The 26,730-nt window shown below is 45.8% G+C and overlaps 1 pseudogene; it reads left to right on the plus strand.

Moving 5' to 3' along the window:
• Nucleotides 1-3,709: 3,709 nt before the first annotated feature.
• LOC127692752 (40S ribosomal protein S2-like) overlaps nucleotides 3,710-26,730 on the plus strand; it is a 107,144-nt pseudogene continuing 84,123 nt past the window's right edge.

The raw sequence follows: 26,730 nt of genomic DNA on the forward strand, positions 1-26,730 counted from the left end.
TTTGGGCTGCAGAGTGATTTCAAGTTTAGCCTGAACTATGTAATGAGTGACACACACACACACACACACACACACACACACACACACTGCCCTCACATACACACAAACCCACTTACAACTTAAGTAGTACCTCTCCTACTCTATCCTATACCACAATAACAGACAATATCTCTTTGCCTCATCTCAAGGTTGCTTTGCTTAGCATACAACATCAACTCATTTTAAATACTTAATAGCAGGTGTCTTTATATTGATAAATATTTGTTTCTTCAATCAAAGACCATGTAATGATGTGTAAACCGGAGTTATGGTATGCCACGCAATGCTGTTCTGGAGAAGGGAAAGGTAGCTACGGGAAGCAGCAGCAGGTATTTAGCTATCTCTGACAAGATCAGGGCATGCCTGATTACACTTGCAGCCATGAGCTAAATAAATCATCAGCATGGGGACAGGATGGCCACCAGTATTACCTCACTGGCTGTTTCTTTGGTGGCAGATATTACCCTGCCTCTACAGTTCAGCTGGTGTATGGTCTATAGTTGCTGGTGTGTGGACTAATCAAATACACCCATTCAATAATGATGTCAACACAAGTGTACATGACATTTTCTCTCTGCTTTCCATGTGCCAGGCCCATTTAAGTGCACACAAGTCTGTTACATGTTTCCCATTTATACCTCCTTGTTACTGTGTGTCAGGCCCATTTAAGTCTGTTACATATTTCCCATTTACACCCCCTTATTACCAAGTGTCAGGTCTGTTACATATTTCCTATTTTTGTACATGTTGGGGAACTGAATCTAGGGAAGACTTCAGTGGCTTATATGGGCTCTAGCCAGTATTATGTAACCTGTATCTTTTCCTTGTAGCTCACCCATGCTTGTCAGAACAAAGGAGGCACCAGGATGTCCCCTTCACTTTTCTCTTAATAACTGTGCAAGAATTCCTGACTCATCACTTAGTAAGAAGCTGAAACTCAGCTTATGCAGCCGTAGTAAGGGAAGAGCTGGTGAATGTTTCCTGAAGGAGACAGGCTTTGCTTCAGGACCAGAGTCTGTACTGGATGGTGATGGTGGCCACACCACACAGTATCTCCAGAGCACCCTTCTCAAACACAGTTTAAGGACACCAACCTACCCCCATATAAAGCATGTTGTTTCCAATTCAACCAAGGCTCAGATTCTGTGGCACCATTTTTATAAGTATATATTTTTTTAAAATAATGAATGTTTTTACATTTTCGTTTCAGTTGTGGTAACTGTTAAAATAACTGGCTGTGAAAATCCAAGACTGAGGGGCTGTGGCAAACTTCCACTCAGCCCTTCCATCATGTGTTCAATACCTCTGAAAGTGACAGCCAATCAAGGGTGAAATGGAATGGTAAACAGAGCAGGCCGGTTACAGGTCTAGTGGCCTCTCTCGTTCTGAGCATCAGACAGAATTCTGGATAAAAATGCCGGCTCTGAGGGATGACACCACACGCCCCAGATGGATTGTTCGGGCTGCTGACAGAGACCATGCTTTTTGCACTAGATATTTCAAGTCAAAAAAAAAAAAATCGAATGTAGGGCAAAGTTGATCTTGGACCCTGGGGACTTCCCTGCTCCAGGATATTCTTGTAAACAGTGGGGGTTCAGGCAAACTATTCTCAGTTGGCTGGTCAATCAAGAAACACAGCCACAGGACAGGCATTGGTGTGACCATGTGACAGGCATATGGGACACAATTGACAAGATCTGGTCTAGGGCATCTGGTCTGGCAGAGCCCTGCTGCAGCACAGCCCTCTCTAAGATTGACCCTGCCCCATCCCTAATCTGTCACCAGCTGAAGTCCTTTGCTTCAAGGCTTTTTATGCATTGCGTCTCTAAGACTTCCATTACAGTGTTTGTCTCTTCCCATCCCATCAGTTCCTGTTCCTCTGGAAACCCAGCATTTCCTATTTCTGTCTCTGACTCTCACCTTTCATTCAGAGTCCCCTCAATTTTGCTAGGCTGCCTGAGACTTTCCCTGCCAAGGTCCAAGTGAGCCCTCCACCCCCTCACCCCTCCTCACTGTAGGACTGCCATAGTCCCCTCCCCCGCCCCCCAGCCAGGAGACCTGGCTCTGTGGCCTCATATCTCCACAGGCTCCACACTTGAGATGCTGTCCTGGCATTCCCCCCTTGAGTGGTTTCGGAGGATTAGTGTCAGTCACCTCTTATCCTTTTGCTGTGCCTCTAATTTACAGAGTCTCAGGTAGAGCCACCTGTCTGCCCTCTTCCGTGTCTGTTGATAGATGGAGACAGGGCTAATCCTGCTACTGTACTGGGCTATTTTACCCAGGGGTGTCTCTGTAGCGTTTGAGGCCAGCATCACAGCACTGCCCAAGCTTAGCTGCAGCAGCCTGCTGTGAGGAATGCCTCTCACAAGATGGTGCCTCACTGAGTGGCCAGCCTCTGTTATGCCTTCTGCTGACAGTTGCTGCCAAGGAGTAGCATTGTGGAAGCCATATATGGCGAGGTGTGAACTGCCCGGCACAGCCCTGCTCCTGCCTAAAATGGTGGGTTTGGTGTGGCCAGCAGGGTCAGTTGCCACAGAATTCGTATTGCAAGAGGGGCTTTCCAAGTGCATTTAAGGACTGGAATTAATGCTGTTGGATGGGAGAGGGCATCTCCTCACTGCCACTGTGACATCAACAGGTTAAATGAGAGAGGGCTAATTTGGGTTTCATGGTTGAGAGAGTTCTCTCCAGTGGGCGCTTGGCCCCTTTCACCCAGGCAGAGCATCATGGTGGTGGGAACCTGAGACAGAGCAGCTTTCTTACTCCTAGATACAGCTAGAGCAGCGGTTCCCAACCTTCCTAATGCTGTGATATTTTAATACAGTTCCTCATGTCGCGGTGACCCCCCAACCATAAGATTATTTAGCTACTACTTCATAAGTCCCATTTTGCTACTGTTATAAATCACAATGTAAATCTCTGTGTTTTCTTTCCCATGGACTTAGGTGACCCCCGGGAAAGGTTGCTCAGCCCCCATAGGAGTCCCAACTCACAGGTTGAGAGCCACTGATCCAGACAGACAGCGGAGAAAAGGAAAGACGGGAGCAGCCAGGGAGAGATACAGTCCCAGGAACGTACTTCACACACCTAGGCCCAACTATGGAGACTGATAATTCACTGATTTGATCAGAGCTCTCAGGATCTAATTTTTGTGGGAACAATTAAGAAGCCTATCTTGTGCTTCTATAATCTCCTAGTACTTCTTTTTTTTTTTTTAATATTTATTTATTTATTACATGTAAGTACACTGTAGCTGTCTTCAGACACACCAGAAGAGGGCGTCAGATCTCATTACGGATGGCTGTGAGCCACCATGTGGTTACTGGGATTTGAACTATGGACCTTTGGAAGAGCAGTCAATGCTCTTAACCGCTGAGCCATCTCTCCAGCCAATAAAGTTTTATTGTACACAGTCATTCAGTTACATATTGCATGTGGCTGCTTTCATACTACAACCATATCAAGTGGTTGCAAAAAAGACCTTAGTGGCCTTCAAATGTTTACAGAAAAGTATTTGGCAGATTTTGAACTAGGACGTTAACCATGAGGTTTATTCTTTTATAGTTGTGGTTATAGTGTTTTCCTGTTGCCATAACAAAATATGCAAAGCTGCATACTTTAGAAAGGAAGCAGGATTATTTTGGCTCAAAAATCCTAGGTGTCCAAGAGCATGGAGCTAACTTTTGTGTCTCCAGTTAGAGACCCAGGCCTGGAGGAGCAGAAAAGGAAGTGGAAAGGTGAGCCAGAGAGATGTGGAGGACAGAGAAGAGGTGACCTGTGGTCTGAGCAGTTGTTCCCAGGAGAAATAACCTGACCTCTCAAGAAACACTTTGACATGTCCATGAGAACTCAGGACCCAAGCCTCCCAACTCTGGGAATTGTAATCAGAAGGCAGGCCAAGCGATGCTTGTCACCTATGCCAATGGACAGAGCTGGATCTGAAGCAAGGTTTCATTTGGAAAGATTTGAGAAGGAGGCTGGTTAGTACCTGAAATATGTCTCCCCTCTCATCTCCAGCCAGCAGACTTCATGGGACAGTTCAGCAGATCCAAGGCAGCCATCACTGGGAGCTGAGCCTTGCTCCTCTCGTCCAGAGTGGTCAGCCGCAGTTCTGAGACCTGAGGCATCCGTGTCTCTCTCATTATCATCTCTTGCACCCTTCCCTCCTCCTCAGGATGTCTGCGTTCAGAAACTTTTTGAAACACACACAATAGAGTTTGTGTCTGCTGGTGTCAATCATCTACCCCCTCCATGCCCAGCTGGTCTGGATAATCATTTCAGAACACTCAAGCCATTCTCTTGTGCCTGTGCTAAGGTATTGATAACCTACCTATACCTTCTGTTTCTACCATACACAAGACAAACGTGCCCCCACAGTATGGAGTGCAGAGTGTACCCACCCTCCATTCTCAATCAGAATCAGATATCCTATGGCGGCTCTGGTGGGAATAAACCACCAAACAGCAGTAGGGGATGCCAGTGAGCGTTTGCTGGAGAATGGGCCCAGTTAGTGTGAGCCTGTGAAATCAGCCTCAAGAAGTTCTGATTGAGGAGAGAGACTAGGAAAACAGATCCTCAACTGTCCTTCAGCCAACAGTGCTGGTGATCTCTAATTCCACAAGGACTCGAGATGTTCTTCTCCCCATCGCTTGGCCCAGTTTTCCTATAATCACTGCTTCCTCCTGAATGTATTTTCAGTTGACTTCTTTTATGATTTCACTCTTCTCCTTCACAACTGGAAAAGTTCTGAAGTGTGTTCTCATCGTGCATTTGTGTTGATTTGATGTCCATCCATGACTCCAGAGCTCTCGTCAACAAGGTCTTTCAATGGATTTATCTCTAATTAGGGTAGGGCCCAGTTATCCACAAAGATACATTCTAAGACCCACAGTGGTCGCCTGAACCCTGATATGATATAGTATCATATATCCTATATAAAACCATGATAAAGTTTATTGTATAAACTGGACACAGCAGAAGAATAAAAGGTCCTGATAAAACATAACAACTCTACCATGAGCTGATGGGAATAAGGGCCCTCGCCTCTGCCCCCACCTCTTCCTTTCTCTCTGCCCCAGTGCCACAGAGGCAGGACACAGGGCTTTCCCAGTGTGGCTGCACTTCACAGACGGGCAACCTCTTTTCTAGGTGGCATGGAGTGAGGTGTGTGAGATCTCCCCTACTCAGAATGGTGAGTGACAGGCTAGGATGTGTTCAGTTGTTTCCTTCTGAAATTTCCCATTGATGTCTTTGGTCTGCACCAAATCCCAGGCAATGCTTAGAGAACAAAGTCACATGCAACAGAAGGCCTTGTACCATTTCTTTACTAAATATTGTCAGCGCCAAACCTCAGCTCTCATCTTAAAGGGAACAAGAGGTAGCTTATTCTGTAGCCATTTTGAGTGGCCACGGCCTGGGAACACAGTTTCTGGTTGCCCTAAGTTGCACATTATGACTTGGGAGTAGTCTCACCAAGCTTTTATATTTTTTATGGAACAAAGAGAGCCATAGACCAAGGCAAGTTTAGATGCATTGCTGGGTGACACAGAGACACTGCAGTGTTACAGGGCAAGTTTAGAATGCATTGCTGGGTGACACAGAGACGCTGCAGTGTTACAGGGCAAGTTTAGATGCATTGCTGGGTGATACAGAGACGCTGCAGTGTTACAGGGCAAGTTTAGAATGCATTGCTGGGTGATACAGAGACGCTGCAGTGTTACAGGGCAAGTTTAGATGCATTGCTGGGTGATACAGAGACGCTGCAGTGTTACAGGGCAAGTTTAGAATGCATTGCTGGGTGATACAGAGACGCTGCAGTGTTACAGGGCAAGTTTAGATGCATTGCTGGGTGATACAGAGACGCTGCAGTGTTACAGGGCAAGTTTAGAATGCATTTCTGGGTGACACAGAGATGCTGCAGTGTTACAGGGCAAGTTTAGAATGCATTTCTGGGTGACACAGAGACGCTGCAGCGTTATGGGGTAAGCTTCTCAGTGGATCTTAAATGGAATCTGATGACATGCTTAGCTTTGGGGTTGGTGGAAGCTAATGGTCTGCTAAGTTAATAATTGCAAGGCTCTTTGATGTATCACTCACAGAATGTTAGACCAGACACAGAATTGGGCAAGGGATGGCTGTTCTAGGGCTGGAGATGGTCCAAGACAAGGTAACTAGCCACGGGACCTGCAGCATTCCAACCTCCTGGCTAAAAATCCCAATTAGTCCATCAGTTTCTGCAGCACAGCCTCCTTCCGGGCGTTCTTGTTCACACTGTACCCTTGGTTCACGTGCCATGCTTCCATTTCCCCCACTCGCTCGAGTACGAAGCATAGAGAACACTTTAACAATCTTTATGCAGTCTCTGCTCCTTTAGTTTACCCAGAGTTGGCTTCTATCTCAACGGATCGCTCCCCCTGCCTTCTAAAGCCCACACTCCCGGCACGCCAGTCGTATTGAATCATTGTGTGCACGTTTGAAATTTCTTTGATTTGAAAAGTATCTTAGCGATGATTGAAAAATGCCCTTAGTTTTTAATTCTCTTAAAATATCTGTTATTTCCTTAAATTAGGATGTGCCTGTGTGGACATGTGTGTACATGTGTATGTGTATGCATGTATGTACATGCATGTATGTGTGTGCATGTGTGTATGTGCATGCAAGTGCATGTGTGCCTATGCGTGCATGCATGTATGTATGTGCATGCCACAGTGCATGTATGGAGATCTAAGAACAGCTTGTGGGAGTCAGTTCTCTCCATCCACCATGTGAGTTCTGGGCTTCACGCTCAGGTCAGCAAGCTTAGCAGCAAGTGCCCTTGCCCAGGGAGCCCTCTAGTCTCTTGTTATTTTCAACCTTTCAATTTTGTCTGATGTATTAATAACACTTTTATGCCTGCTATAGTTGTACTGTGGTTTGTTTCCCAAAGGTCTATGCACTGGAGCTTGGTCCCCGTATGATGCATGAGATGCTAAAGCCTTTCAGTGCTGTGACAAAGCAGAAGGAGGTGACACTTGATGTGATAGGAATTACTGCTGGTCACAGGGAGTCAGTTCCTGTGGGGGTGGGCTGCTAGAGTAGCCCACAAAGAGTAGCATAAGACCTCCTACCTGAAGCATTCTTATATCCACTCCCACCATTGTGACACCTTCTTCCATTGGCTATTACCAGAGCTAGCAGATACTAACAGGATACTTGTAGACATTCAGAACTAGAAACAAAAGAAACCTTGTTTCTTTATACATTGTCCAGCTGTAGGTGCTTTGTTACAGTGACAGGAACAGACTAATGCAGTAAATATCCCCTGCTTGGTATTTGTTTCCTGTCTAATTTCAGTTTTAATTTTGTTCTGTTGCCCATAAGCCTTGTTTCTGTGTAAATGTGAATTTTGGCTGCTAAACATCAGGTGAAGAATCCTTCCAAGCCTAGATTGTAGGTTGTCGGGAGTAGGTAGCTACAGAATTCAAGCTTTGAGCATCCTTTTGGGGCAGATGTGCACAGCATGCTTGCTGGACACACAGTATATAGGCTTTATTTCCACTTCCTCTTTAGTCTGCAGATTCAGCACTTTCAGCCTGGGGAACAGGCATGGATTCTGGCCTGGGGACAATGTTCTAGAGGAGAGGTCTGGTTTGGGGACATTTCAGGTTCAGGTTTGGCCCTCATTGTCCCTGTGTGTAGCAGAAAATATTAAAAACCAAACCAAACAAACAAACAACCCCCCCCCCCCAATTCCATGGTGGCACCAGACCATGCTTCCAATCCTGGCAGGGTCCCGCTCTGCCTGACCCAAATTCCCTGTCAGTCCTGTCAGCCTGGCTGTCTCTCCAGTGGAGGTCCAGAGCAGTTCCCATGAGTTCATCTCACTTCCACCCTGCGCCCACTCAACCCAATCACCTGGTAATGCACAACTCTTAATCTGAAATAGCTAGCCAATTAGATCTATGTATATTAAACTCACAAATACAAGATGTCATTTTACAGTGATAAAAGTTTCCCAATTTCTAACCTTTAGAAAATCTGACGTCTGATTCCATCTTGATACTCAGACCTCTCACGAGCCTCGCCTCCACCTGCCCTCGAGCATCTGCACGCTACAACTCCTAGCTCCACCTCCTCCTCTCTGTCCAATTACAGGCCCTCCACTGTCGCAATGTGATTGGACAGGAAACATCTTGTAACATCTGTGCCCTCAAATGCCATGAGGACATGGCTCTCCTGCTCGACTCAATTTGGTTAGGGTTTTGTTAGGATAATGGTGCTTCAGAGACTATCTTCCCCATGAATCCCTTGAAAGAACACTGCTTTGTCTGAATTTTTCCTTAAAATATGATGCCCAGACTGTTCAGCTGTTAAGACAACTGAATTGTGTCCATTCAGACGTTTTCCATGGCAGTAGAGACAAAAACTCGCACACTTTCAGAAAGTGTCAGTTCAGATGTCTAGCTTTTAAGTGACTTCAAGTATAAACAACACAAAAACAGTCTAAATATGAATGTTTCCGGCAGCATTTCATAAACTAGGATTTAATAAAATGGCCACTACATGTGCTTTGATGCAATAAGATTGCAGCTCATTGCAGACATTAAATGGAAGAGGATAACAGGCTAGGAAGGCACCCCCCGATCCCACCACCCACAAATCCTCACATCTCACTGTGTCTGGTCTCTCCATGTTTAAAGCGCTTATTATCTTAGAAACCATTGTTCACAATCATTGGCCTTCACCACCAGCCTCATCTTTAATGCTTGTCTTAGGGTTTTACTGCTGTGAGCAGACACCATGACCAAGGCTCTTATAAGGACAACATTTAATTGGTGGTAGATTACAGCTTCAGAGGTTCAGTCTATCGTCATCAAGGTGGGAACACGGCAGCATCCTGGCAGGCATGGTGCAGGAGGAGCAGAGAATTCTGTATCTTTACCTAAAGGCTGCTATCAGAAAACTGGCTTCCAGGCAGCCAGGAGGAGGATCTTGTGGGTATGTGTCTATACCCACAAAGACACACCTACTCCAACAAGGCCACACCTATGCCAACAGGGCCATACCTTCTAATAGTGCCACTCCCTGGGCCAAGCATATACTAACCATCACAACTCGCATAACTTAACTGGAAAAATGAGAATTTCTCCTTTGAAGTGTGAGTCTCCTTTTCTATTCTGAGGTCACTGCAGATCAGTTGACTACTTGTAAGATATACTACATCCCTCCATGTAATCTATCCTGGTGGATCTAATCAAAAGAATCCACTCAGAAAACCACAAGGGAGTCGTCACTGGAGGAGCAGCACCATCCCTGAGCCAGTGCAGTGTCCAGCAATGAAGGATGAAGGCCGTGCGGAAGTGACACTGTCATCGTTTAAATGGCACTGCAGGCTGTGTCTGAGCCTCATTTAACAGAGTGGTACGGCAGGGCGAGGAGTGAAAGGGCCATTTGTATTTTACAAATAACAGGCTTCAGTAAGCTCAGCCCTCCGGAGGTCAATCTCCAAGGCAGTGAGGGAAACTCACGCACCTCAGGCCCCTTGCAGAGGCTCCAACTGGCCTTCTCTTCTCAGGCAGGTTGACTGCGGTGAGTGTGAGCTTTTCAACCAGATCACTAAAATCTCCGTAAAGTGATGACAATTGTCTACTGACCTGAAGTAGTGTATAGCCGCAGTACCCTTACCATGAGAGCCTCCAGGCTGAGAGATGAATGACCTGGGAAACTGTGAAGGGAGAAGGGAGTTGGGAAGTGTGGGAATGGATTCCAGAGACAAACTAGAACACAGACCATTAATCTCAGTACTGTCCCAAAAGTTTGGCTATCTCCAACTAGAGGCCACTGCATAGATGAATGCTTACCTGTGCCTTCTTCAGTGAGAAGCATCGGTGGGTTACACCCCCCTTTAGCTTACAGAGTCAAATGAAAGATCTAATTCTCCTAGTTAGCCTGAATTGTCAACTTGACAGCGCCTAGAGTTATCAGAGAGGAGAGGCCTTAACCTGAGGGACTGTCTGGATTAGGTTGTTCTGTGGGCGTGTCTGTGAGAGATTGTCTTCATTATTAACTGGTGGCAGAGGACTTAGCCCACCGTGGGTGGCACCATTCCCCAGGAAGGTGGTTCTGAGCTGCATGGGAAAGTCACCCAAGCCTGAGCCAGCGATCCAGGCAATGAACAGGGTGCCCCACGTTTTGTGTGTGCTTGGTTGTGAGTTAACTCCCTGTTAGACACAGTGCTGTGTAGGACAGCAAGCAGTTCCACGTTCCATTCTTGTCCCCACCCACTTTCTGAGGGGCTATAACCTCAAGTATAAGATGAAATCAACCCTTTCTGCCTGAGTTGCTTTGAGTCAGAGGGTTTCATCACAGCAAGAGGGGAAATTATAACTATCCTTCCTGTATGAACTCACAGAAGGCACCCCACGCCTTCCCTGAAACCTGCTCACTATGACACCCTGGGGTTCTGGGAAAGCCAAGCATGAGATCACCAGTGCAGTCACAAGAGAAGTAACAGTTGTTTCACGTGACTGTCTGGGGTTTCTGAGACCTGGATCATCTGTGGTGGTTAGTCCTCGTTGGGTTGGGAGTCATCAGGGAGAGATGACACTGGGTAAGTCTTGTATATAGGAAGGTGTTTCCAGAGATGTTTGATGAGAGGAGAGGACCAACCTGAGTGTGGGCAGGGGTGTTCCATGGGCCAGGACTCTACAGCTGGGAGCCAGCATCTACTTCTCTGGTTCCTCTTGGCAGAATCAATGTGAGCTGCCTCACTCTCCCACCATTAACTCGTCCCTATAATGACAAACCGCATCCTCTCTCATTTTTCCTCAAAATTTTTCCTTTCCTAAGTCGCTTTTGTCACAAGGATGAGGGAAAATAACTAATATTGCATTCAGGCCAATGAGAAGGTCAAGTACTTAGGTATGGAATGAATCAATCCTCTCTGGGACTTTGCTTGACCCAGCCACTTTCCTCAGGACCACCCTCATACACAGACCTTCTATAGGATCATTCCTGTTGATGACCCCTAGTGATGAGTCTCCAATACCCTTGCCTGCTCCAGCCTCAGGCATCGAGGTCTTCCAGAACTGTTTCCTTCCATGCCCACCACCTGTGCAGGGGCAGTGAACTTTCTTCTCTGTCCCTTGGAGGTTTGCTGAAATTAACTGATGCTAGGCAGACCCATGGGCCATGGTAGAGTAGTGATTTCCCAAGATCCCAAGACCTGGTCGCGTGTGTACTTGTCTTCATAGAAGAGTGGGAAATTAGAAAGTGCGAACCATTTTGAGGAGGAAAAAAAAAAAGGAGTTTCAGGAGATTATAGGTGAACCCAGAAAACAGACAATAGGCAGAGACAAAGGAATTAAGGGGTGGGGTCCTGAGGAATGAAGGGAGGTAGCATGAGTTGAAATTCATCCAAATCAAAGAGAATCTTATATAGGTCAAGCCTGCCTCTAAGAGTTCCCTTCAGAAGAATTGAGGAAAAGGCTGTCTGCGTGTGGCAAGGACCCTCAGCTTCTGTCTTCCAGGTAGTGGCTACTTCACAACAGATTGTTTGATGAGAACCTTGGGGAGAAAACGTGGGGTTGTATTTCCTATGGAAAGCATTTTCATCGCTCTTTGCCTTCAAGGAGGAAGAGAAACAAGAGAAGCTTAGAAGGCTCTTGGTTCTGAGGCAGCTTCTAAAGCATTTCCAAGATCATCGTAGCTCAAAAGGATACCACAAACTTGGCAAATCGATTATGGAGTCCCAGTATCTGAGCCTGGATTCTCACTACCAGACTGACCTCTGACCTCTGACTTGATACCAGCTGGCCTGAATCCCTATAGCCTTATATCTCCCCATCCATCTTTGTTATCACGTCATTAGCACAATGTGAAGAATTAGCTTATCAGGAGAAAGGGGCTAATTTGGATCACATTTCTGAAAGTTCTTGTTCATCACCCAGCAGCCTCAGTCTTTAGGGACTTAGCAGGAAGTTTATACCACGGTTGGTGTATTTAGTGGCACCAGTATCTAACCTTAAGAGCCAAGGATCAGGGCAAGAAGAGAAGGGGTGGACTGTCCCATAATCCCCTTAGGTGTCACGCCCTCTATAGCTTCCCACTAGACCCTACCTCCTAAATGTCCACCACATTTCAATATGCCACATGCTGCGGCCATGACTTGACATGTCCACCCTTGCTGGGGGACCTGTCACACAAGCCACCCCACAACTCAGCCTGTCCACTACCCGGACATTCCCTCTCACACGTGTGTGCGAGAGGAGCTGGACAGAAGCAGCAAAGAAAATGCTCATTTTCAGAGATGACGGGAAAGGACCTTGAAAGGGGAGCCCCACCCTCAAGAAACTACCAAATCGTTTCTATGCAAGGCCAGTTTAATAAATTATAGCCGTGAGTCGGGAGGGTGATGTCAGATAAATGAAATATTTAACACGATGTAATAATCCCTCCGGTGATGTTCGAATGCTCACATTTGTTAATCTAAAGGACTCCCTGATGAGACAGCTGAGTGCTGGAACATGCTGAAAGGCAGCTCTCTAAATCATGGCCTCTCTAAATGGAGAAAGGTAGCCTTCATCTTGGTCTTCCCAGGGGACGATGTAACCCTCAGCCGGCCTTTAACAAGAAGTGGATTTAGGAACACCTACAAATTCTCTCTCCCCCTCTCGCTCTCCTTCCCCCTCTCCCTTCCCATCCCCTCCCAGTCCTTCTCCCTCCCTCTCTACCTCTCCTTCCCCCTCTCCCTCCCCCTCTTCTTCCTCCCCTCTCCCTCCCCCTTCCCCTGTCCCTCTCTCTCCCTCTCCCTCTCCCCCATCTTTCTCCCTCCCCTTCTCCTTCCTCCTCCTCCTTTTCCTCCCCCTCTCCCTCTCTTCCTTCTCCTCCACCTCCTTTTCTCCTCCCCTCCTTTTCCCCTTCCCCTCCCTCCCCTCTCCTCTCTCCCTCTCTCCTCTTCCCCCTTTCCCTTTCTCACCCATTTCCCTTCAAGCCCAAGAGGCTGCTGGTAAAATGGCCTTTGTTCATCTCCTTGTAACTTCTGCAAACTGTAGAAACCTACAATAAACACTCCCAGCCTGGTACTGTGTGGCTTGTTCACAAAACACCGGCCTGCTCAGAAGTTCTCAGCTCTCAGGTTTCTAATTAACAGTTCAAAATCCAAAAGAAAATAGGAACCCAGTTTCAGAATTCCCTGACTCATGCCAAACAGAGCTGTTATGTGTAGAAGAAACTGCTTCAAGATGATTTGTGCCTTAAGCAGGGGTATCATGTCTCACTTGGGTTTATTCTACAATCAACCAAGATCACCTGGACCTGAGGGAAGCAGAGACAACCGTTGCTGTGTTCATTCAGCTCCTTTGCCTGAGTTCTTCCCCAGAATAGCTGCAAACTCACGGAAGGGCCAAGTGACCTGTGGCCTGTGACGTGGAGGGCTGTGACGTGGCTCCTGTACCTGCTAGTGAGGCTGGATTCTTCTACCCACCCTCCAGGTACATGTTCCCTTAGAAGCAAACTGAGCATGCCTCCTCTCCCAATTTAAAAACAAAAAACCAAAAAACAACAACAACAAAAAATCCAAACCAAACAAAAAACAAAGCTAGAGACTATGGAAGGCTAGAAGGCTAGTTCTTCTCATAAGCAATTCATTGCTTACAGCTTTTGAGCTGTGGGCAAATTTTAGGCTGTGCATTTAGGTTACAAAAATCATCTAATTAGCCAAATCCAAAGAGCACGTTCCTTCCTGCCTGGACATTCAAGGGCTTTGTCTAGTGTTTCTGGTTGATATCAGGAGAGGATGCCAAGCAGACAGTTTGGGGCAGTGGCCAAGCAGCTATCAAAGGCTGGGGAATGATCAACCATTCTGTTGGCAGGGCTAGCGGGGCTCATTGAAGCCTTCAGAGGCCAAAGGCTATTGATTTTACTGGCTGCACTGATGAAGTGTTTGTATCAGATCAGGATCTGATGGGAGCTACATTATCTTATTTAGCAGAGGGCTTGGAAACAGCTGTTTTGAAGCACCCTCTGCCAGGGCTGATGATGGCAAGCCACTGACCTGCCCCGGGGGCTTCTGGGAAGGTCAGGCACACTGGGATGTGCCAGCCAGAGAGTGAAGACCTTCATGGGTGTCTGTAGTCACTTGTCACTGTGTTTCTGTTTGTGTATTTGTTTGTTCTTTTGTCTTAAGCCTCTAGGCCAGACATCCTGGTAACAGAAACCGTGAGAGTTCTGATGTGGGCTTCTGATATATTTTCATTTCTGATGCCCAGTTTCTCTCTCTGACTCGTCATCCACCATGGGAAGGCCTTCGGAGGTGAAGGCGTGGCTCCTGCTTCCCCCATCTAGCCCCTCTTTGCCTGACCCTTAGCTTCCTGCATCAGTTTTGCCCCGCGCCCCTGTTCCCCAGAGAGCGTATCCTCGCCCCTCCATCTTCTCCGCTGTTTTCCCTTTATATGTTGCCCAGCATTTTCTCTTCAATCTACAAGGTGAAAATTAGTAGAAAACCACAAGGCTCCAAAGGAAACATGCTTGAAATAGAGTGGGCCTTCTGTGTCTGTGAGCTTTTTCTGTTTGTTTGTTCAGTTTGATGTTTAATCAAAATTCAATAATGAGCCCAGGGAAAAATTAGAGCTCATTAACTTTCACCTGGGGGATTCTTTTCTAATATTTATTTTTTATTTACATGGTTGTGTCTGTGTAAGTGCAGGCCGCTCCAGTTCGGTATCCTTGCAGGCTGCAAGAGGGCATTGGATCCCCGGGATCTGCATTTACAGGAAGTTGTGAGGAAGGAGATGTGGGCGCTGGGAACTGCAAGCCAACCCCTGCGTCCTTGGGTTCCTCCCGTGTCCTTGGGTGTCCCCTGTGCCCTTGGATTCTGTATCCATAAACTCTATCATACATGCATTGGATACACCAGGGAACAGAAAAGGTAACAAGAAGATAAACAGGATCAAAACACCCTATACATGTCTGAAGCCATCACAGCAAACCGTCATTTTGTAGAATTGATTATTTACTAATAAAAAGGGAAAAGTGCGTGTGTACTGAGCACATCTGCCCTTTCGTGCCACGAACCCTGAAGTAATATACTACAGCACAGAAGTCTAAGTGGACCAGAGAAACCAAAATGGCACCAGAGGCTGGCTCCCCAGCTCTAGGATTGAAGCCTCTCTCTCTGCATGTGTTTACGTGTTCATGTGTGTGTGCATGTGTGTGAAGGCCAGAGAGTGACCGTGTGTGTCTTCCTTAGTGACTCTTCTTACTTTTGAAGACAGGTTTCTCTCACTGAACATAGAGATCTCCAATGCAGCCAGACAGCCCAGTCAGCCCCAGGGATCCTCCTGCCTCTGTGTCTACAGCACTAGGATTATGGGTACACTGTGTGGCATTATGCCCAGTTTTGTAAACATGGGTTCTAGGAAATGGGACTCAGATTGTGAAACAGGTTCTTTACCAACGGAGGGGCTGCTTTCCTTGAAAGCCCAATTCCAGCTGGTTTTCTCTTGAGCCTCCAGCCCCAGTGTTCTTAAGAACACTGATGGATGCAGAAGGCCCAGGGGCTTCCTTTGAAGGTGATATCTGATGGCTCTCTTTCTGCTGGAAGATTTTTAGGACAGAGGATAGAATGTGGGTGACCAAAATTCTACCACTAGACGTTTGGTGGGACCAGGAAGTCCACTGAGTCTACCAAAGTCAAATGGTCACAAAATGAACAGCTCTGATCAACACTTCGGTCCATGCAAGCGTACTGGGAAAGTTCCAGGCTTTTCTTCACTAAAGAGTCATGGTTGTCTGAACTTATAGATGAGGAATTAGAGGCTGAAAATTATCATCTATTTGCTAGTAGCAAGTAAATGTCAGAGTACCCATGGCCAACACACACACACACACACACACACACACACAGAGTTGTGGGATCTTCTTCTCAAGTATAAATTCTTACTGGAAACTGAGCCTCAGGCAGGTCAAGAATTCGAGTCTATGAGCATCAGGTAGTGTGAACTTGACTGTTCTGGCTCCATTTGGTTACATGGTTGCATGGTAAACATTATGACTGAAAGCAACTCAGGTCAGAGTATATATTACAGCCCATCACTGAGGGAAGTCAGGGCAGGAACTCAAGTGTAAACCACGGAGGGTCACTGGTTGCTGGCTCACTCACTGGCCTGCTCTTGGCTGCCTTTCTTACATAACCAAGGACTGTGTGCACAGTAAATGCTTCAATGTCCTTCAATATCAACTATCAAGGCCATTCCTCACAGTCACATCAACATACCAACCTGATAATGACAGATAATCAGTTAAGACTCCTTTTAGGTGACTGTAGACTCTGTCAAGTTGACAATCTTAGCTAGGACAATGACCTTGGCTGCCATTTTGGATTTTAAGTCAGTACTTTGTAATCTTTTTAGGACTCTTCCATAACTATAAGGCAGAGCAGCTACCCCTGCAGTGTTGCAATGACTGTTCTGTGGATACAGGCATGAGGAATGGGGAGCCTGGCCTCACAGACTCCAGGAATGGAAGGTAGCAGCTCAGGTCCAGGCAGCTACACCACTTGAACATTTAACAAGAACTGCAGGAACTGGCAACAGACCCTAATGATTCAAAGTAACAGCATAACAGCTTGTCTTTCCTTCGGGCTCTCTCAGTGGTAGAAAGGGTATTGTTTGGCAGTTGAAACAGCACATTCAACTTAAATACATAGCACAATGCTGTTGCAGCATGATGGAAACCCCACCCCCTCTGGTAACAACCAGAGAGGTCTTCAGAATGGGTTGATTTAATTAAAAGCTATTCACCAGATTTAGTACAATGTAGACCAAGACAGGGCTCCCAGTGGGCCGTTGATAGGAAGAACCTTCAGTGGAGGAATTTGTGGAAGGGTTTTCAATGAGGGATATTGTTGGGGAGGGCTTTTAGTGGGGGCACTGGTAGGGAGGGAGGGCATTTAGTAGGGACATTGGTAGAGAAATCTTACATTGTGGACAAGTATGAGTATCTCTGGAATTTTGCATGTTACTGGTAGTGTAGGCCCTGGAGTCTCCACATGGAATCCCTGTTCTCCATTTTGAGTCAAGAACAAGAAAACTACCACTTTGTGACCAAAGTAGATGTCCTGACCGCGCACTGGCCAGGACTAACCTCTGCACGTTCCCATAACTTTGTGTAAGAGCAGAGTCGTATCTTATGAAGGTCATTGTCTGGGTTGGGATGCCTTAAGTTCCAGCTCATGGTAGCTGGGCCCTGTTACTTTCAGGCCTATGGTAGCAATGAAGGAGATAGAAAGTAGCCCAGGAAGCCTCCTTATGCCAGAACCCAGAAACAAAAGAAGCAAACTCTTGCAGGAAATTCCCTAGCAACCCAAGAACCTTCCACCAGACCCTGTCATTTGAGGATTCTATTACTTTCCAAGCTTACCACTGTAGAGCCAGAGCCTAGCTACTCTAGCTTTCCTACAGTGCAATAGGCACTTCGGTGGCATCATAATTCCTTTTGATCTGTCTATTGATTAAGCTTAATTCAGTTCTCCCGGGGTTAGCCAGTGACTCGGGTGTTTTATTTAGAGAAGGGAAATGCAAAGAGGATGTCTCATCTACAGGTCACCAGTCAGTAGTTTCTTGTTCAGTCCTCCAAGCCACTATATCTGCAACCCGGCAAAGCAGAGCTAACAGTCTCTTGCCAGAACAGGAGGAGAGTTCCCAAAAAACAACTGTGCTCGTGGACCTCGGGAATAAACTGAGCTCATTTGCACCTGTGCCATTGGTTAGATGCCCACCACTATAAGAAAATGCATGCTATGATTGATGTGTAAGAACTTTCTTTATCTCAGTGTGAGGTCTACACACATCCATATCTCTGTGCCTGAGCTGTATCCCCGATGAATTCTTAAGGAGCTTTTTCTAGCCTGACCATCTGACCTTTGACCATTGATTAAATCTGACAAACCAAAAAGCAACAGCCCTTAGCCTGCATGGCCAGCAGGGGCTTCTCTGGAGCCTGCTCCCCATTCACTATGCCTTATCAGAGGGGCACACTTGGGAAAACCTGATTTAGCTACAGAAATGAACCCAAGATGCACTCTGAAATGGAGAGAGGAGAAAGGCAATCCAACTGGAAGGGGATGGGATTCAGTGGACAGAAGTGGAAGAGAACACACACGTGGGAGACAGGGCTGGAATTTCAGGGGACGCTCTCGGCCCCACACACACTGCAGTTGTGAACTTGGCTGAGTCTTTCATCTGAGGACAGACAATGCAACCACTTCAGATGGGCAAGGCGAGGGAAGGGAAATGGTAAGTGTGAGAATTTAATACAGCCGGTGGCATAAAACACTCAGCACTCCTCCTCAGCACACATGGTCAGAGGGAGAGGGGGGAGGGGAGGGGAAGGGCAACAGAGGGGAATAGGGACAGAGGGAGGGAGAGGGAGAGGGAGAGGGGGAGGGGGAGAGAGAGAGAGAGAGAGAGAGAGAGAGAGAGAGAGAGAGAGAGAGAGAGAGAGATTAGTGCTGTTTCTCAGGAAGGAGATTGAACAAGTGAAGCTGCCATTTTGTCCAGAGTAATCGTCAAAGCCACAGTGGGCACGGTAGCGCAAACTTCTCTAGGCTGAAAGAAATGCTTGATCGTCCCATTAGAAGATTTAATGTCATAATATGTTATTGTAATATTTATGAACTACTAGGACTAGGAACAGGAAATCCAACAAGCATTTGGGCAGAAAACATGGGTTCCCTATAGAAGTCCACTAATTACAAAAACTCCAGAGCCACAGATGCCAGAGCCAGAAGAAGTAACTTTGCCCATTTAGATGGGAACCCCAAATATATGCTCAGTTGAGTTGCCTTTTACACAAAGACAACAGAAGCTCTCCCCAAATGCGCAACATTCAGGAAACAGGCAGGGATGCTCCGTGCCTCTGAGCATTGCTTTGCGAGTTGGGTGCACTGTATATACATCTGTATCAGCACGAGGTCATTCTGGACTAAATAGAAAGTACCTCTCTTAGAAATCGAAGGCTGAAGCTGTCACACAGTGGTAGAGCATTTGTCTGGCATGTGTAAGGAGGTTGGGGAGAGCTTTAGCTGTCTCCTCGCCAAGTTAGACATTGCTCGAGTGATCAGCAAATGAACAGTTTGGGTGTGGCGAGGACCAGGGACCTGCACCTCATTCACACACACATTGCAGTCTCTTTTCCATGTAGGTGAAAACAGGTAGTGTCTCCGGTTCCATGCTTGGATCATTCTGGATAATACCATCTAGTTTCATTGTTGTCATTGCAGATAGCAGAATTTCCTTCTTCACAAAACTGAATATTGGGTGGGCTGCATACAATATTTACTGAATACATCCATCCACCCCTGATGGACGCTTAGGGTCATGGTGAGTAGTGTTGCCATTCCCATGAGTGTGTAGACATCTCTTTGATAAATTGATTTTCAAGCTTTGGGATAAATACCCAGCAGTCACTCTATGTGTAGTTTTCTGAGGGCCCCTGTCATGGGGCTAATTAACCTCCCTGCAGCCGTGGGCGAGATTTCCTTTTCCCACCCTTATTTGTTAACTCTCATCTTTTTGATAACAGCCGCCCTAGCAGGTGTGAGGGTTTAGCTCATTATTGTTTTGATTTGCAGCTCCCTAATGATTAGTGGTGCAGGGAGTTTCTCAGTGCCTCTGAAGGCGCTTGTCTGTCTTCTTCAGAGAACTGTCTATTAGACCCTTCCTTTGCTTCTCAACAGGATTCGTTTTCAAAGATCTAAGCACGATGTTTCTCTCCTTTGTTGGCAACGAGACATCATGGAAAATGCTGTAATTGGGTACTGTACATTGAAATTTTAGGAGGAAAGTCAATTTTAAATGTTAGCAATGTTAAATGTTAGTGGTGATCCAGATGGAAATTAGTTTGATTTTTAAACATTCTGCATTGTACTAAAATGTGACACACTGTGTTTGTACCCGACAGACACATGCAGCTAAACTTTTTGCATAAAGAGCACCCAAATGATTAATGGTAAATGAAAAAGTTTGAATATTGCATAAAATCCATTTGTTAGGCTGGTTAAATTGCTCAGTGGGTAGATGCATTTGCCACCAAGGCTGACAGCTTGAGTTTGATCCCCAGGACCCAACTGTAGAAGAAAATAACTCATCCTGCAGGTAGTGTTCAGATCTCCATGTGTGTTCTGTGGGATTCATCTCCCCTCAGCACACACACACACACACACACACACACACACACACCACATAATAAAACAATACATTACTTAAGAGATTTAGGAAAATCTTTTTGTTATAAATCTAGTCTGAAAAATACTAAAACCTTAAATTTAAGACAGAATTATACTGAGTAGGAAAAACAGTAATATACTAAACACATTTTTATGAATAAAACTTGGGGTATGGAGACAGGCTAAAGGGAGCCAGTGCTGAAACCTCTCCTGTTGAGCACACATGGCGGCTTTCCTGTAAGAACAGAAGCACATGCGAAGCAGTGCATGTTGCTGTGACTTCCAGTGCTCTGCAGTGCATCTACAAAGGAAAAATCAAACACATTAGCAAAGTCTTAAAACATTGCTTTAGCAAGGGGCCGAAGAGTTCATCCATCAGGGTAAAGGCAGACATATAGTCTGGGTATCCAGTTTAATCCTAATTTAGCACATGTGTAGACGTGCGTGCACGTATGTGCTAGAGAAAGTACTGAATGGAGCTGGGCGGGATACATTGATTTCTGTAAGAAAATCTGCTGCTGTTGTGTGCAGGGAAACCAACTAGAACATCCCCAGCTGCAGAGGGAGGAAAGGCAGGCCAGGTGAGTTCACAGAAAGCCAGGCTTCAGGGGGTCTGTGGCATCTTCCCCGAGAGCTGTGTGGCCAGGACCCAGCCTCAGCTCAGCCTCTGTCCTGCCTTTCTTCTCTTCATCAGAGGTCACAGGCAGGCGTCTTTGCTAGCTCGTCTATGCAAATTGCCCAGAAGATGCAAACTCCTCAAAAGACGTTTACCCTAGCCTGCAAAGGATGTGGGTGACTAACTTCCAGACAGTGCAAGTTCAGGAGATAGGAAAGCCACATTTATCTGGCCTCAATTCACGAACATTTAACATGGCCCCACCCTGAGCTCCCAACAGCTGGAGCTCACTGAACTCTTTCTTTCCCCAGGGTTGCCATAGTTCATGGCATCCCTGAGCTTACAGACCTCTCCAGTCAGCCTCCAAGCTCACAGCCCCTCTAAGTCAGCACCGTGACCTCATAACACACGTTAGTCTATTATACCTAAATCATAGCACCTTGACCTGACTGTTGGCCTCTTCGTTTCATTAAATCCTCAATAACACGAGCATCTGAACTCTTATACCCCTAAAGGCAGAGCACCCCAAACTCAGGTCCTCTTAAGTCAGCACCCCTGAACTCACTGCACCCTTAAATCTTTTAATATCCCAAACTTATCTCACCCCAAAATGAGCACCTACAATCTCAGCACACCCTGACGTTACTGTGCCCACCATTCAATCCCCCTCCGCCGCCTGGCCTGCTCTGACTACTTATAATTGAGAATCGTAAGTTAATCTTTAAAAGATCGACTAATGGCATAGATGCTGTATTTATAGACAGATTCATCTTATTGATTTATTTAAATGAGATTATCTGCAATCTGTTTTATGTGGGAAAAGATAACACATTTGTTAGATACTCTCTAATGTAATAAAGAGTTTATACATGGGTGTAATGGCCATGTCTGGATTTGGAACTCAGAGGAGTCTATGCAGCTTTTCCGGGATCAAGTTTTATTAGCCATGTGGTCCGAGGTATGGGTCTTTATCTTCAAAATGAGAATACTATTTTTCTTCACCATTTGGATAGGTAAAATTAAACATGTTCAAAACGCTGGTGATTCGTGTCTGGCACTCAGAGTTAGCTCAATAAATGATGGCCAGCTAATCACTTAACATAAATGCTCAGGTCCCAGTCTGTTGGAATTAATGACTTGTGAAGTTTATACATCTCACTGTGGAAAGGCTGGGGTGACTACAGAGTGGAAGGTGGCTGCCTAAGGGCTGTGTTTAATAATGTGAGGCACCTAATTTAGTAGAAAATGAACGAATTAGGAAGATAGACATGGCTTACAAAATGTTTCATTTTTACAAATGCATCATGCATAGTAATTAAGATACTCGCTAAATTTCAGTGATCATTTTTTCATAAGCCAGAAACATCTAAGTTTGTTTTTTTGTTGGTTTTTTTGTTTTCTCTTTAGAATTTGGAAAAATATAAAAGAAAGTATTTAAAAATTCTAATAGGTTTGCTCGATACCATTCCTGAGTCAAGACACTCATTGTATACTTATACCGTGATTCTCTTCCTTGAGGTCTCAGGGAGGAAAACTCCTCAGGAGAGACAGAAAACCAACAGGGAAAAGACATGCCTGGCTGTGATGTGTTTGCAGGTGTCCTCGCATCCTGTTGCTTTATAAACACATTGTGATACTTCAGAGTTTATTGGTGGAGGAGGAAAATCTGGGTTCATGGTGTAGACAGACTCTGGCGTGAAAGATTGCAGAAGAGCCAACTTTTCCTTTTAATTTATAAAGATGAATTGTTTTAAACCAAGAAGCTGGTAACTTTTAACAAAGTATCCCAAGAAGGCCAGGACCACAGCTCGTCTGTTCTTTTTCTCCTGTGAAGTTGATGCTGAGCAAAGTTGAGGTCTGGCTGCCTCTGCACAATGATGCTCATTCCATGCAACTCAAATCGTGGAGCTGCCCAGCGTAGCTGTGTGCTTTGATACAATGTTGCAGAGTTACCTTAAGGCTCTAAAGTCCATTTGTCTTACTCAGAAGCTTTCAGTTGCCAACAAATGAAACTCTGTGTTGGCAAAGAAAAAGAACAAATTCTTCATCATTTACTCTCACAGTAAATGACGGCAGGCTCTCTTAGATCCTGTTAGACTGTGAGTCAGTTATGTCATATTTAGCCATGCAGATGTTCTGTTTAGAAAATTACAGTGCAAAAAAAATCCTTGACATCAAAATTTCACTGAGCATAATTCAATTGCAAGAGACTAGAAGCACTTAGGGTCCCCTGGCATCTGTCTGCAAATGCCACTTGATTCCATTTGGGTGCCAGTTAATAAGGTTGAGAGCAATTTTGTGGTAGAAAGATAGAGGTGGCATGCACACAGGGCGCTCACCATGGGGGGCTTCAGGGTTAGTAGGACAAGGGTCGAGTCATACGTCTACCACATAGGTGTGTGTGTGTGTGTGTGTGTGACATAAATTCCACAGGAAATAAATGGAAAAGGTACGAACTTGGAAAAAGCAAAGGATTGATTACACCGGAGACCATGTATCATCTACTCCACCCAGATTGTCTAGGATGAGGGCTGAGGGGCTGAATCGGCAGAGGGAAGCAGCAAGCTTACCAAAGCAGTCACCTGACGTCAGCCCCGCAGAGCACACATCACAAGGCAGACTTTGTCTCCTCTAGTTCCTATGCCTCTCAATTCACCCTCATCAAGTTTCTTTTTGTATTTTCATCCCTAGCTCTAATGCGTCAAAAGACATAGTATTCACACATAGATATCCTCAAACAGGTCTCGGGGGAGGATTTAATTTTAAGCCCTTTGCTCTTTGAAGCAACACATGTAAACCTGTATTTTCCTTCATTTTGGTGTGCATGGGTACGTGCACATGTGGCACATACGAGTGTTTGTTTGGCTTACAAAGGCCAGATGTTGTCAGCCATTAGCATTATTGTTGTTACTATTTCGTGTGTATGGGTGTTTGGTCTGCATGTCTGTTCTCTGTATCACATTTGTGCCTGGTGCTGGTGGATGACAGAAGAGGACATGGATTCCCTAGAATTGGAGTTACAGATGGTTGTAATGCATGAGGTAGGCGCTAGGGATCAAAACTGGGTTCTCCGGAAGAGCGACTAGTGTCCTAACTGCTGAGCTATCATTCCAGGCCCTGCCTCTGTTTGCTCGTTTGTTTAGTTGTTTGAGGCAGGCTTTTCAGTGAACTGATACTTGCCCAGGAGACTAGGTTGGCTGGCTAAGGAGCCCAGCGATCAGCCTATCTTTTCCTCCCAAGTCTGAGATAACAAGCCCACGTTACCACAATTGGCTCTTTACGTGGGACCTGAACTAAGGTCCTTTCTTGACAGAGCTCTCCTCTCTGCCCTGCTAGCTTTTTCTAGATATTTATATGTTAATCTTGTGCTTCATTTTTGCCTAGAAGAGCTTCATTTCTAGTTAGGAATGGTAGAGAAAGGTGTCTGCCTTTGCTCAGGGAGAGGGTAAACAAACGATGTTCAAGTCGCTGTTACCGATACTTTGTAATCCCACAGCCTTTATCTCCTCCCCAACACCCTAAAGTAAGGTGCATAAGAGAGTGACCTTACCCACGCACAAAGCTCCCTGTGACTCATGCATAAAACATAAAATTCTGTGATTCCATGGAAAAGGTTTCCGGAAACTAATCGGATCCAGTGTGCAGCCATAATTGCTTATTTCCACCTATTACCCGTTCAGTTCCAGTTTCGGTCGCCAAGTCTTCCTAGAAAGTGTGGGCACCCTTCAAATCTGCTTTCTGCAGCCACGACTCTTGGGAATCTCCCCTCTCTAGAATCAGCCGCATGATTCAGCCAGTCACATATGGTTGATTGCTTTTCTTTCTCAGTAGCAGACCTTTGTGTCTAAAACTGTGACTTTGTTCTGTTCTATTCTGCTCTGTTCTGTGGGCACCTGTTCAAAAACACCTTATAACTGGGCAGCAGGTGGCGCTCTAACTTCAGTAGTCCCGCTCCTAAAGCCACCACAACCAAGAGACAATATCAAGTGAATTTAAAAATTTATATATTTTTTTTCTCTGCCAAGGCAGAAATGTGCTCCATTTTCTTTAATCAGGTTCGTTTGCTTCCTACTGTGTGACTTCAACTGGGTAATAGGAAGCCAGACTTCTCCCCGGCTACTTTGTTTCCTAGAGCAGAATTCTGAGGGAATCCAGAGTATAAGCCAGGCAGAAACAACAGAAATTCTGTGTTCACCTGCAGAGTAGCTGCCCCTCCTGGTGGCTCCAAGTGGCTTCTTCAGACATAAGGGCACGTCAGCCCATAGCATGCTCACTCTAGGGTGCAGAAACTATTTGCTACCCTGCCTGAAGCAAGTAGAGTTAGGGGAGAGAACATATAAATGACCCTGTCCCAGAATGTTAGGTGGACATCTAGGTGACCAGTCTGCAAGCTTGGGGCTTACTTCTCCTTCACAAGGAGAGAGCACCTCTATCCCTGCCTGCTGAGCGCACACAGAACACCAGCAGAGGCAAAGGGCTTGGGGACACTAGTACGACGATCAGTCCTTTATTCATTGGATCATCTAACAAATCCACAGAGCCTCTGGCACTCCCCACCATCACTGAGTTCTTGGTGTGAGCGCAGCTGGTCAGCGGGCTCTCTTCCCTCCGTCTGGATAGAGGGAAGGTGCTCTAGACTGTAACCTAAAGAGAGGTCATGCTTCAGCCAGTAAAGTGCTCACTGTGTGAGTGTAAAAGCCAGAGCCTGGTCTCCAGAACACTTTAAAAAGCCAATCATGGTAGCTCGCTTTAATAATCCCAAAGCTGGAAAATAGAAACAGACAAAGCTCAGGTGCTCACAAGCAGTTTGGGGGAATCAGTGAGCTTTAGGTCCATGGAGAGAGTGCCTCTCCAGACAGGGAGGACAGCACTCAAGAAATGACACTGGAGGTTGATTTCTGGCTCCTACATTTATGAAGACAGGTTCATGTGTACCTGAACATACATACATACATACATGCATGCATAATACATATATAATACATACACAATATACACTCACATGACTATAAACAGACACATATGATACATGCACTCATACCACACATATACATGAAGTACACATACCACACACACATACCACACACACATACAAACCACATACATACCACATACACACACAGAACCATACAAAGACACACATAACACATGTACTCATACCATACATTTACACAAAATGCACATCATCACACACATGACATGTACACACATACAAAGCACATACTCATGTGCACACACATATGACACATACACAGACATGTGCATGACTAAACATACACATAAACGCACGCACACAAACTGTAAACCCAGGCATGTGGTATATGTAGGCCTGGAATCTCAGCTTCATGGAACACAAAAGGGTCTGGAGATAAAGGTCTGAGTCTGTAACCACCCCTTGCTATGTGAAACTTTGTCTCAATGAAACCGAAAACTTTAAAACAAAAGCAAACAGAAAGGGAACTGTAAGCTACAAATAAAGCTTTAAACTTAGAAGATACAGAAAGAAGAAAACCAGCAGGTACCAAATCAGGGCAGGAGATGGGTTTGGAGCCCACAAAAAACAAACAAACAAACAAAAAACAAAAAAAAACAAAACAAAAAAAACCAGCTGAATCATGTCTCTCCCATGCTGCCCGCCGCCCCTCCCCCACCCCACCTTCCCACCTGTGACCATCAAGAGATGGAGGAGCCATTGAAACAGAAGCATCCGGCGGCTGTGTGGGCCTGCAGCGAGGAGCCCCTGACTCATTGCCTCTCATTCTTCTGCAGTGTGGCATGGCAACTGACTTCCTCTCTTTGCAGGAAGAGTCACATAAAACATTCTCAGCCTTCTCAGCCCATCTCCTCACAGCTGCTGGCCCTGCTTTTATCT

Source organism: Apodemus sylvaticus, chromosome 9 (assembly GCF_947179515.1).
Source record: "Apodemus sylvaticus chromosome 9, mApoSyl1.1, whole genome shotgun sequence".
NCBI lineage: Eukaryota > Metazoa > Chordata > Mammalia > Rodentia > Muridae > Apodemus > Apodemus sylvaticus.